This window comes from Apus apus, chromosome 2, assembly GCF_020740795.1.
Source record: "Apus apus isolate bApuApu2 chromosome 2, bApuApu2.pri.cur, whole genome shotgun sequence".
Classification (NCBI taxonomy): domain Eukaryota; kingdom Metazoa; phylum Chordata; class Aves; order Apodiformes; family Apodidae; genus Apus; species Apus apus.
Genome location: NC_067283.1, coordinates 126,195,831 through 126,207,934, shown reverse-complemented (window position 1 = coordinate 126,207,934; position 12,104 = coordinate 126,195,831).

Here is a 12,104-nt window from a genome sequence, read left to right as displayed (position 1 = left end):
ATCACCATTCTTATCACCAGTTCATAAAATGAGGCAGCTAGGAGTTAGAAGGTAAAAGAAAAACAAATACAGCCGAAGACTGGCAAATAAAGATAAAAATTAGATATCCTGCAAATCAAGACAAAAATGAGATATCCTGAAGATCAGAGTTTTCCCATCCATTCATTCCTCCCCCTATTAAAGAAAAAAAAAAACACAACAAAAAAACCACAAAAAAACCCAATAAAAAAACAAAAACCAAAACAATACCCCAAACAAGGAAAACAACAAAACCCACACCCATCCCCATCCACCCCCCTGAAAAAAAACAGCAGGGAAATATTCAACATTAGGTCAAGTACTGACAGTGTTTGCATGGAAACTGTTAACTTTATATTTTAGAAGCTGTTTTTTGGTTTGTCTTGGGTTTTTTTAATAACCTAATTTGTCTTTCTTCTAATGATCTATGAGGTATTTCTGTACGTGTCTAAAAGGTGCCAGGATCTTGAAACCAGAAATAAAATATAGAAGGAAAATGGATTTGCAGATACCTGTAGCACTAATATAGCACTAACATAGCAATAATTTTGAATAGCCAGGACTGATGAAATAGCAGATCATCTGAAAAATAATTAAGTAGAACAATTTCTAATGCTTGTAGTATCATTAGTTCTTTTATTTCCGTTGCTGTTCCTTTACTTCTTGGTGCCATGCAGAAGTAGAAATAAAATAATAAGTAAAAATGTTACACTATTTTCCGATTCTGGATGCAACAATACCCACTTAAGAAGTGTTTAACAACACTTTCCTCTTTATTTGAGAAAATAAAGGAATTCTTTATCATTAACCTTTGAGTTATTTATATTATTCCTATTGCAGAGGGGAAGAGAATAATATGCATGCCACTGCACACAAATACTCAAAGTAAATGTAGAAGTTTGACAAAGAACTGAAGAAAAAAATTCCTTCTCTTAACTCTCGCTTTTGTGGTTTTAAGAATTTCCCAGTCAACCTGGAAATACACAGAATTCTGAAGTTGAGACTTTTTAAAGATTTACCATGCAGTATGTAGATCTACATCATCTCCATGTGGTTGAAATCAGACTCTAGAACTTCAATTGAACCTAAGAAGATTTTTCAACTCACCCATCATAGGTTTTATAATGCTTCATCACCAGCTTGAAGGAGCATTGTTTTGCTACTTTGGGAGCTTGTAGGTAGGCAAGGGATAACAGCAACCCTGGACAGCTGCCAGGTGTTTCCAACATCACATATGGTAGCGGTAGCTTGTTCCTGGCAAAACCTGAAGTATTTTAACTTCTAGCTGTGAAGCAATGCCAGGCATTTTGCTTACGCTGTGTATATCAAAGTCAGCTCAGTACTTTGCCATCTCATAATTTCTTTTTCAGTCTTATTCTTAGTGCCAATTACAGTAGGTGCTTAAGTATGCTGTTGCTATTTCATGTAAGTATCTAGTACAGTGAGTCTGTGGTGTTTCTAAGTGGTTTATTTTCTAAATGGTTCACCTTAGTGAAAAGTTGAGGAGAGTATTTAGATCTTGACTTGTAAGGACTTATTTGTGTGGGACACATGGCTCCCTGCTGAGTAGAAACCATTTCATATTTTCTTGCCAACTTTATTAGGACATACCTGGGCAGCTTTCAACAAGGTGCTGATGTGCTTTTATTGTCTACATCTGAACTGCAGTATATTTGTTAAGACTTTGAACAGCTGCTATTTTAATTAACTCTCTGCTATGAATTGAAATGAAAGGCAAAGGTAAATGTTTTCCATAATTCCTTGCACTTGGTGCAGAATGCTGTGGGGTCTGGGATGATCTTTTTGTCCCTTGGTGATTGTTTCCACAGCTTGGTTCTGATTCCTGTGAAATTAGTTTTTTTCAACCCAGAGAATGTTGTTTTGGCCAATATCAGCCATTCTGAGCTTTAAGAAATGTTTACTATGTCATATGCCAAGATAACAGGCGTGAGACCTTATCCTTGGCTCAACAATCTGGGACATCAATGTAGAGAGCAGAGATCAGATTCAGAGGTGTCAGGAAGATGTACTGCAACATTTGCACTGGTTAAAGCTCCTAAGGGCCTGTGGCTTCAATCCAAGCATTTACTAAATTGCTGTAAGCCAGATGAAGGCCTGAGATCGTGTTATCCTCTTTTGCAATGGCATGAAGCCTCTAAGGCCTTCTATCAGGAAGAGCAGAAATGCTTAATAATAGATGCTGCTATTGAGATTTAAATATTAATGTGTCTATACATACATATTCTCAGCCTGGTTTTTTGTAAGAACATTGTCCTTTATTAACTCACTGAGCTTTCAGAGTGGAAGTGAGTTACTCTTATGGTGAAGTAATATGTTTGTGAAGCTCTGTTACTGTTTATCCTTTTTTATGGAAATATTTTTATCCATGCTGCTCAGGTTTTATTCCTCTGTCATCAGGAATCCATTTTTCCCTCAGAATTACAAAAGAAAAACTGTGCTGAAATATTTTATTATGAGACAAGCATATGTAAGAATTATTTTAAATAGGTTTAACTTGTGAGATGATCTGATTTTCCCAATTAATTTTGTTTACAACAAAACAGCTTTGTTACCTTCAGTACTTGTGCTCAGCATAGCTTCAGTACTGGAATCCCAGATTCTCCACAAAAGAAAATGTTGTAAAGTGCTTTGACTAATGTAATTGTTAGATGTTCATTGAATAGCTAATGACTACATGCTTGTATTATGATTATGGGATAGTGCCTTTGGGGAAAGCCTCGTTTTGTTTCCTGTCAGCGTGAGTCAGTTTGCTGGCTGAAGTGAAGTGCTAAAGGCAACTCAAGAGTGTTCAAGAATAAAGTCTGATTACTTGATACTGAGGTGTACATGGCAAATAGAACACTAAGTGTGAGCTAATAAGCCAAATGATTCCTGAAAAATAAGAATTCAAGATAGCACAAAGTATTTTTTCTCAAATAAAACTTAGATATATTAATGTTTCTTAGAATACCATGAGGGGTCTTGAAATACACATAGATAAATTCTCTTTGCTTTCTAGTTGCAAAAGTCTAGTTGTAAAAGATGAGGAAAATACAGTGGATAATGAAGAAGAGGTTTCCTGTTTTATTGTAGTTTGAAGTTTTGTAGAAATCAAATTTCTCCTCATATTTATTATATTCTTTGCAGTATCAGGCAGAACAATTTTATTTTTCTTATTGAATTATCTATTTAAGGAACAGCTTCTAACAAGCTCTTCTGGATGCAGATGGAGAAACTGTTTCTATAGATGAGGGCTTTAGTAAACCTCAAGAGAAGCAGAAACCAATCTGAAACTATGATGGATTTCACTGGCTTCTCTCTGGTCAAATCCATATACATACCAAGAGCCTAAATCAGATGTTTATTCTCAATACTTCTTGTTTACTGCTTTCTCCTTGGGGGATTAAAACCTACAATGGAAAAGCTGATTGGTTGCTCTTGCTTTGCCTACATACCTATCTAGTCAAATATCAGAAAATTCTCAAAAGCTTACCCAGCAAATGTATCACCAGGTCCAAGCTCAGCAGCTGTGTTGCAAATGTCCTGGCCTTTAGATTACAGCACAACACACCTTTTAACCTACCATTGACTGACAAACACACAAAGAGGAAGAAAAATCTCATAAGTAGGAAACACAATGGCTGCTATCCTGCTTGTATCAAGGAAGCAAAAGAAAAAGAATAATTTTATTTTTTTCTTATTGAGGTAGTCAGATGTAATAATGATATAGGCATAGTGGGATCCTATAGTGGAGTTGTACCCTACCACAGATATTAGAAATTTTTTCATTGCATAAGGACCTATAGAGTAAGGAAAGAATGTCCAGAATACTTCAATGAATGAAAGATACGTGTTAAGAATTTTTAGTATTCAATTACAAAGGCTAAGAATGAGACAGAAAGAAAAATTAAAAGAACGTACAGGAAAAAAGTATTTCAGTGTGATAATTTCTGTAATATCACTGTTGATCACTTCAGTGCTTTAATATGAGTTGTTAGATCCATTAAGAGGCAGGTTAAATTATATTAAATTGCTTAACTGCTGCTGCATGCCCTCTGGGCCTCATCTGGGAGGAAGGAAAGCCAAAAAAATCAAGAGGGCAAGAGGAAACAACTTGAAACACAAACATCTTGTTAAGGTACAGGCAAATCTGCACTTTCTGAAAAGGCCTCTTCCCACTACGGGCACAGGGAAAGAGGTCTGCCACTGAGTTAATAGTTGGAGTACTTTGCAGAGGTACTACAGGGTCTGTGAAGCTGACAGTGAAGGAAAAATCTGCAATGAAAGGGTACTGTTTTCAGGTAGATAGAGCTTTGCTAAACTAATTCTGCAGGATAATTTTTTAATGCCAAATATTTACTTTAAATTTGTATTAAACATTCAGCACAATCTATCTTACTATTCCTGGAAATAAAACTGGGAAAAACTTTTAGAGTCACATTTTAAAAGCTATGATTTTTTGACTAAGAATATCTGTAATATCTGTGCAGTATCTATGTTTTTGAGAAAGGGATTTAAATTTAGCACAGGAGGATTTTCTGTCAAAAATATATCTTTTCTGAAGCCGTGGAAAACTCGCTTTATACCTGGTCAACAGAGCTTGCTAGACTTTATGTGCAAAGTTCCCTCAAAGTAATGTCTGTAATGATCAAACTTTATCTTGCAACTGCAAGACTGGATAAAAATATTCTAGAAACTTGTTCTTTATTACCACAAGCTACTATCATAAAATCATAGCATCACAGAATGGTTTGGGTTGGAAGGGATCTTAAAGATCACCTAGTTCCAACCCCCCTCCCACTAGACCAGTTTGCTTAAAGCCCCATTCAGCCTAGCCGTGAACATTTCCAGGCAGGAGACACCCACAGCCTCCCTGGGCAACTTGTTCCTGTGTCTCACCACACTAAATAATTTCTTCCTAATCTACCCTCTTCAAGTTTAAAGACATGCCTTCTATCACTGCAATCCCTTGTAAAAATTCCCTCCTCAAATTTCCTGCAGGCCTCCTTCAGGTACTGGAAGGCTGCTATGAGGTTTCCCAGAGCCTTCTCTTCTCCAGGCTAAACACCGCCAACTCTCTCAGCCTGTCTTCATCGGAGAGATGCTGCAGTGCTCTGATCATCTTCATGGCCCTTCTCCGCATTCACTCAAACAACTCCATGTCCTTCTTGTTTTGGGGGCTCCAGAACTGGACACAGTACTCCAGGTGGCATCTCACGTGAGTGGAGAAGGGAAGAATCACCTCCCTTGACCTGCTGGCCATGCTTCTTTTCATGCAGCCTGGGACATGGCTGGCTTTATGGGCTGCAGGTGCACATTGCCAGCTCGTGTTGAGGTTCTCATCAACCAACACCCCCAAGTCCTTCTCCTAAGGACTGCTCTCAATCCGTTCTCTGCCCATCCTCTAATTGTGCTTGGGATTTCTCTGACCCTTAGTTAGGACATTGCACTTGGTCTTACTGAACTTCATGAGGTTGGCCTCCCTTCCTTCCATTGTGCTGACCACAACAGACAGATTGGTGATGTCAGCAAACTTGCTGAGGGTGTATTCAATTCCACTGTCCATGTTGCCAATAAAGATGTTAAACAGCACCCGTTCAAGGCCTTGAGGTTCGTCACACATCATTGGTCTCCATTTGGACATAGTGCTTTTGACCACTACTCTTTTGAGTGCCACTATCCAGCCAATTCCTTATCCACTGAGTTGTCCATCCATTGAATCCATATCTTCCTGATTTAGAGATCAGGATGTCATGAGGAACAATATAATTGAGACTCAGAAGTAAGGGCTGAAAGACCGCCTCTTTATTTATGTACTGCCCTGGCTTTCTAGAAGCCTGAAAAAGGAAAGAAGTTCATTAAGAGACAGAAATAAAAACAAACAGAAGTGGCAGTTTGTTGAAGGATAAGAAAAAGGAGGGAATGAGGTATTTGAGGGTGATAAGAAACATAACACAAGATCAAAAGAAGAAGTTTAAAGAGCCAAGAAAGGATATCAGTCCTGGAAAAAAAAAAAACAAACTTGGAACATGTGGACTAAAGTTTTGGGTAACAAGTTGTCCTTGCTGATGTGAGGAACCCTGCAATGGCAACTGAAACTGAAATGGACGGGCAAGGCCAGAAAGTGTAAATGTTGGAAAGAAATTAGGCACTACTAAGCCAACTCTGAATTGAAAAATGGAAGAAAGAAATTGCTCACTGAACCACAAAGTGCAATCCAGAACTGTGAAATATGGCGAAGTACCAGTTCTCTGCATGTAGGGCCTTATGAAGCAGAGGCTCATACTATATTGCTGCTGGAGGTTACACAGGATAGGTTGAAAAGCAGGTAACAGTGCCGATGGCATCTGAAAGCTCTCACTGTGCTGATGAACTGTCTGCATGTTAACACAAACTGGTTGGAAATGTGGCATCAAGTTGCACTTCTTTATGAAAATTATGAACAAGTTTTTACAGTAACAGCATTAACAGGAATGCCAATGTTAAATTAGTCTGTGAAATGGCATTTCCAATATTTGCAGTCTTTCATGTGTTTTCATTTACAACCCTAAAATTAATTAACTTTGTGTGTATATAAGTTTGTAGGTGTATAAATGTATAAATATATGCAGACAATGTTGGCTGCAGAAGACAAAACAGGTTTCATGCTTGCATAGTCTTTCCCATGGCAGTCATCAACAGTGTCAGGATCAAATTATCCAGGCGGGAAAATGAGTTGCCTTCACCAAAGTCTACTAACTCCCTACCTCTCTGGTTCCGAAACACTTACAGCATAATCTTGATTCATTCCTAAAGCTTGGTCAGTCTTGATTGCTGAATGAAGCAAAGAGTGTCTGTGAAAAGTACGTGATTGAGAGGCTAATTAAAGGCTTCAACATTGCTATGGATGAAGAACTGTTGATACTGAGATTTTACTATTTTCTTGATGCAGATTTTTTAGTAATATTGCCTTAGAGAGTTCTTTCAGGAAGGAAAATATGTAAGAGTGTTTGTTGCTTGGAGATAGATATATTTATAACAAGCTGCCCAACTTTGGGTTAATGATGCTTTTAACAAAAAATTATATTAAGACTGATTTTATGAAGACAGAAACACTGATCTTACAAATTCCTTGCTGTATCCTACAAAAGGAAAGCAAGAAACCATTGTTCCAGGTTTATTTTTCCAAGGACTCATAATCTTTTCACAGATAGACTGAGTGTCAATCCATATGCATATGTCTGAGGAGTTACCTATAAATTATTTTCTTGCATTATTAATCGTATCTGTTTTGTTATACAATGACTGCTACAACTGGTTCCACCTACATCTGTAGAAACGCATGAAAGATTTTAGTAATGCAGATTTTTGCTGTCTGCTTTAGCAACCTATATTTAATGCTTTAAGGATTAGTAGCATGATATGACAAGAGCTTTCCAGTGTTTCTTTGTTATAGTATGACTGCCTCCAGGTCCATAACTTTCAGATACAACTCCTCCTTCCCACCCTCTTGTCAAACCAAAGAGGGACAGTCACTGGGCAGCATTATTTGCCCTCTTCTATAGTTTGCATTACACATTTTTTCTTGAGGTATATCCAGTTATTATCAGGTCCAGTAAACAATAAACAACTAGAAAAAATAAGCATTAAGAGAGAATATTTTTTTTCAGTAATTTTTAGTCAGTAATATCATCTCATCAAATTCTCCATTGTGCCTGGTTTGACTCTGAAATGAAAAAAAAACCAAACCAAACAAAACCAGGAAAATTATTATTTGGAGTGTAGCTGTACCCTAATTTTTTCAAAAGTGTGCATAAGAATAGGGAAAAAAAGGAGCATACAGGGGGACCTGGACAGGCTGGGTCGATGGGCAGAGGCCAATGGCATGAAATTCAACATGACCAAGTGCAGGGTCCTGCACTTTGGCCACAATAACCCCAGGCAACGCTACAGGCTGGGGGAAGAGTGGCTGGAGAGCCGGCCAGCAGAGGGGGAGCTGGGAGTGCTGGTTGACAGCCAGTTAAACACGAGCCAGCAGTGTGCCCAGGTGGCCCGGAAGGCCAATGGCATCCTGGCTTGTATCAGGAATAGTGTGGCCAGCAGGTGTAGGGATGTGATTCTCCCCCTGTACTCAGCACTGGTGAGGCCTCACCTCGAGCACTGTGTCCAGTTCTGGGCCCCTCACTTCAAGAAAGATATTGAGGTGCTGGAGCAGGTCCAGAGGAGAGCAACAAGGCTGTTGAAGGAACTAGAGGGAAAGTCTTCCAGGGATAGGCTGTGAGAGCTGGGTTTTTTTAGCCCAGAGAAGAGGAGACTCAGGGGGTACCTTATCACTCTCTACAACTACCTGAAGAGAGGCTGTACTCAGGTGGGGGCTGGGCTCTTCTCCCAGGCAACTGTGACAAGAGGGCATGGCCTGAAGCTGCACCAGGGGGGGCTAGGTTGGATATTAGGAAGCACTTCTTCACGGAGAGGGTGGTTAGACATTGGAATGGACTTCCCAGGGAAGTGATGGAGGCACCGTCCCTGGGTGTGTTCAAGGAAAGGCTGGATGTGGCACTTAGTGCCATGGTCTAGCTGGTGTGGTGGTGTTAGGTCACGGGCTGGACTTGATGATCTTAAAGGTCTTTTCCAGCCTTGGTGAGTCTGTGATTCTGTAATCTATTTTCTTCATATGCTGAATATACAGAAATGTTTAACTTCTGTCAGAACTTGATACAAGGCCACAAGAAATCAAAAGGGCCCTTCCACTCATCGACTTCTGCAGAATTTGAACTAAAACATCTGCACAGATAGCTAAGTAAACCTACTGATTGTTCACAGGAACAATTATGGAGAAACAGTCACTATATTTAATTTTGTGTGCCTAAATTCCCCGAAAAGGTTATACTGGTTTTCAAATGCAGGATTCATGTAATCTGTCATTTATTTCAGTTGGGTCTGCATTGTCCACAACTAAAGCAGTAAGAGACATTCAGGTCTTTCTAAAGATAGAAAAAAAGCCTCTCAAAAGTAACAATAAGTAATAAATACAGGATCATTTAGAGAAGAGCTGTATGAACACCTCTAGTTTGTTTGTTTGTTTTCCCTAATGAGTGGACTGAAGCTTGTGGAAAGCACTGAAGGCACTTTGCTTGGTTCTTCTCACTATGCTGAGAATAATCTAGTTGTCTATCATGATATTATTGAGGAAAGATCACTGCATAGTTCAGTTCCACAACATGGAAGCAGATATGAAACCCCCAGAGCAGTCTCTACCTTCAGGTTTATATATGCTTCAGCTTTAGTGTAGAGTCGCATACACTAACTTCAAGCCTAAAAGTGGTAATATGTTCAGACTGAGGTTTTTTGTGGTGTAAGAGTTAACCAAATCCTTCATCACCTTTTAGACTGAAGACAGATAAATTTAGCAAGTCATTAGCCAATAATTCACCACAGTATCAATTATTTGTTTTTAACATATGGGTCTTGTTTTAGTATCTTGCAGAAAAGAAATGGAATAATGCATTTTGCTGATCTTCTTACATGCTTGTCTCCCAAATATATTTTTGTAAAGAGCAACTACTGATTCATAATTACAGAAATCCCACTGAGCACAGCTATAATCACCTCTCCACCCAAATATCTGTTATTAATTTTATTATTTGCAATATGAAGCTCTGTGGAAGCAATAATAAAACTTAATTAAAGATACCTTGTACAACAGCTTTTCCAGTTGAGCAGATTGAAGCTATGGCTTAACTCCCTTGCACCCTCTAAATACACATTTAGTTCCTTGACTCTAATATGAAATGTCCAGCCCTGGTTTCCTCTGGGGAAATATTCTCAGCACAAAAGCTGAGAATAGTAGAGTCAATAAAAAACAGGAAGAAGGAAAGGGAAGGGAAGGGAAGGGAAGGGAAGGGAAGGGAAGGGAAGGGAAGGGAAGGGGAAGCTGAAACAGGAGAAATATTTTCTGAAAAAATACAGAGCTTAAAAAAGAGTAAGATACTTAGAAGTACTTTTTATACTATCTATTACATTTGTTAAGCTCTAGATTTAACAGAGAACTTTTCAGTGTGGGACTGGTTTGATGTTGTGTCATTCAAAGGGATCCAAGATTTTTTTAGCAAGGCTGTGAATTATATGAAATCTCTTAAAATCTGCAGCTCATGCTGGTATATTAACTGTACAGTTGTAGCAGAAGTTAAAGTGTAAACACTAATGTATTAAACTAATAATATCTTGAATAGATTTTTGTTTTGGGTTTTGTTTGTTGTAGTTTTTTGTTTGTTTGTTATTGGTGGTTTTTTTGTTTTGTTTTGTTTGTTTGATTTTTTTTGGTTTTATATTGGAATAGATAAGTTCAGATCACCCCATAACCAGAGTGTAATGAAATTGTCAACATTTTCTTCATTTCTTCTTTTCCTGACAAATGGTGTGCACATATCACCTTTTTCTCTTAATGGAAAACCTAACTGGAATACATCAAAATGCTATTAGGTTTTTCATTTTCTACCACAATTTAATGCTGGGGAATGCATGCAACCTTCATCTGTGCACGACAGTAAAATATTCCCTGTCCCTGATAAAATGACTGCAATGGAAAATCAAGCAGAATTGTTCTCGGTTTTGTATTACTATTCCTTTGTTACAGTCTCTCTCAGATTGTGTGTAGGAGGATTATCAGGGATACACAAATACACATGGTTTATATTATATAAAATGTGCTAAAATTACTTAGGTAAAATGCTAATGGGTAAACATGTTTAATTAAAAGGTCTCCGTCTTGATCACTATTTTGCTACATAGCTCATTTCTTAAAAAATAAAAAGAGTGAAGCAAACAATGCATTTATCATAAGTTTCTGGAGGTGTTGATTTCAATATTATGTAGAAAATGGAGAAAAAGATCAAGTACCCTCATCCCGAGGGAAATATCTGCAACCTATTCGTTGTTTAATTCATTTTGTCATGAGCTAAACCAATAGTGAGATATAAAGTAAATCTAGGCTTGCATACATAATATAAGTCAACACAGAGCCTAAAAATGAAATCCTTCATCTACAATATTACACGTTACAAGATCAAATCATGTTCCTTGTTGAAGCAATCAGGCCATTGCATTGTATCTCTCATAGAGAAAACCCATACCAAAGTGCATAATAAATTGTTATTGTAACCTAAGTGCAAAATACATAATTATGATAACAAGTTTCTTCAATAATGTGAACTAAACAGAATTAATACTTTAAAATGTATGCCATCTCTTATGTATTTGAAAACAAAAAAATATTATTTGTCTATATAGCAATATTTTTGGTCTCTAAAGCAGTTATAGTAAGTAAAATGCAACTTCCTCAACAAGTTTTATTATGAAGAAGGCACATTATTGAAAGAACTTTGACATTAAAAATTTGACTTTGTCTAAAGATGCTGTTTTCTGATAATTAGCTATGGTAATTTCATAAGGTATATATGTGTGTGTGTATATAGTTAAACATGCATTTCAGACTAAGTTTTTCTATTAATAAAAGTGAAGGAATCAAATAAGAAGTAACAAAACTTTTAATTTTATTTCATCTGGAAAATTCTGTCTAGAGGATATTACATAGAATGAAGAAAGAAAATAAGTAAACTTCTTCCTTTTTTAAACAATACCTAATGTGCAGAAGAAATCAAAGTTCTGGAATAGTTGTTTCAATGTAAAATAACATCAAATAATTTTGATTAAGACTTCTGGAATAAATGGTTTTCTTCAAGCATCCTATATGTGTACATACTAACTCAGAAAAATAAATGTTGCTAGGGAAGGAATATATATTTTTGAATAATTGTAACCAAATCAGAATACTAATAATACTATTAATATTAATACTACTGCTAATAATAACAACAACAATAATAATAATGCCATTTTGGCTAAGGAAATGCTGATTTAAGGGATGTCTTCATAACAGGGCTTCCAGGTGTCAGTTACCAGCACCTAGATCAGGTCCACTGAGGCTGCAAAAGCAGCTGCAGACAGGTGTCCTACCCTTCTCCAGACTCATCAGTGGGCTGCAGCTATTGTCTCAGCCCGAGACATCGTCAGCCCCTAGGAAAACCAGAGATCACATGTAGAGGTCA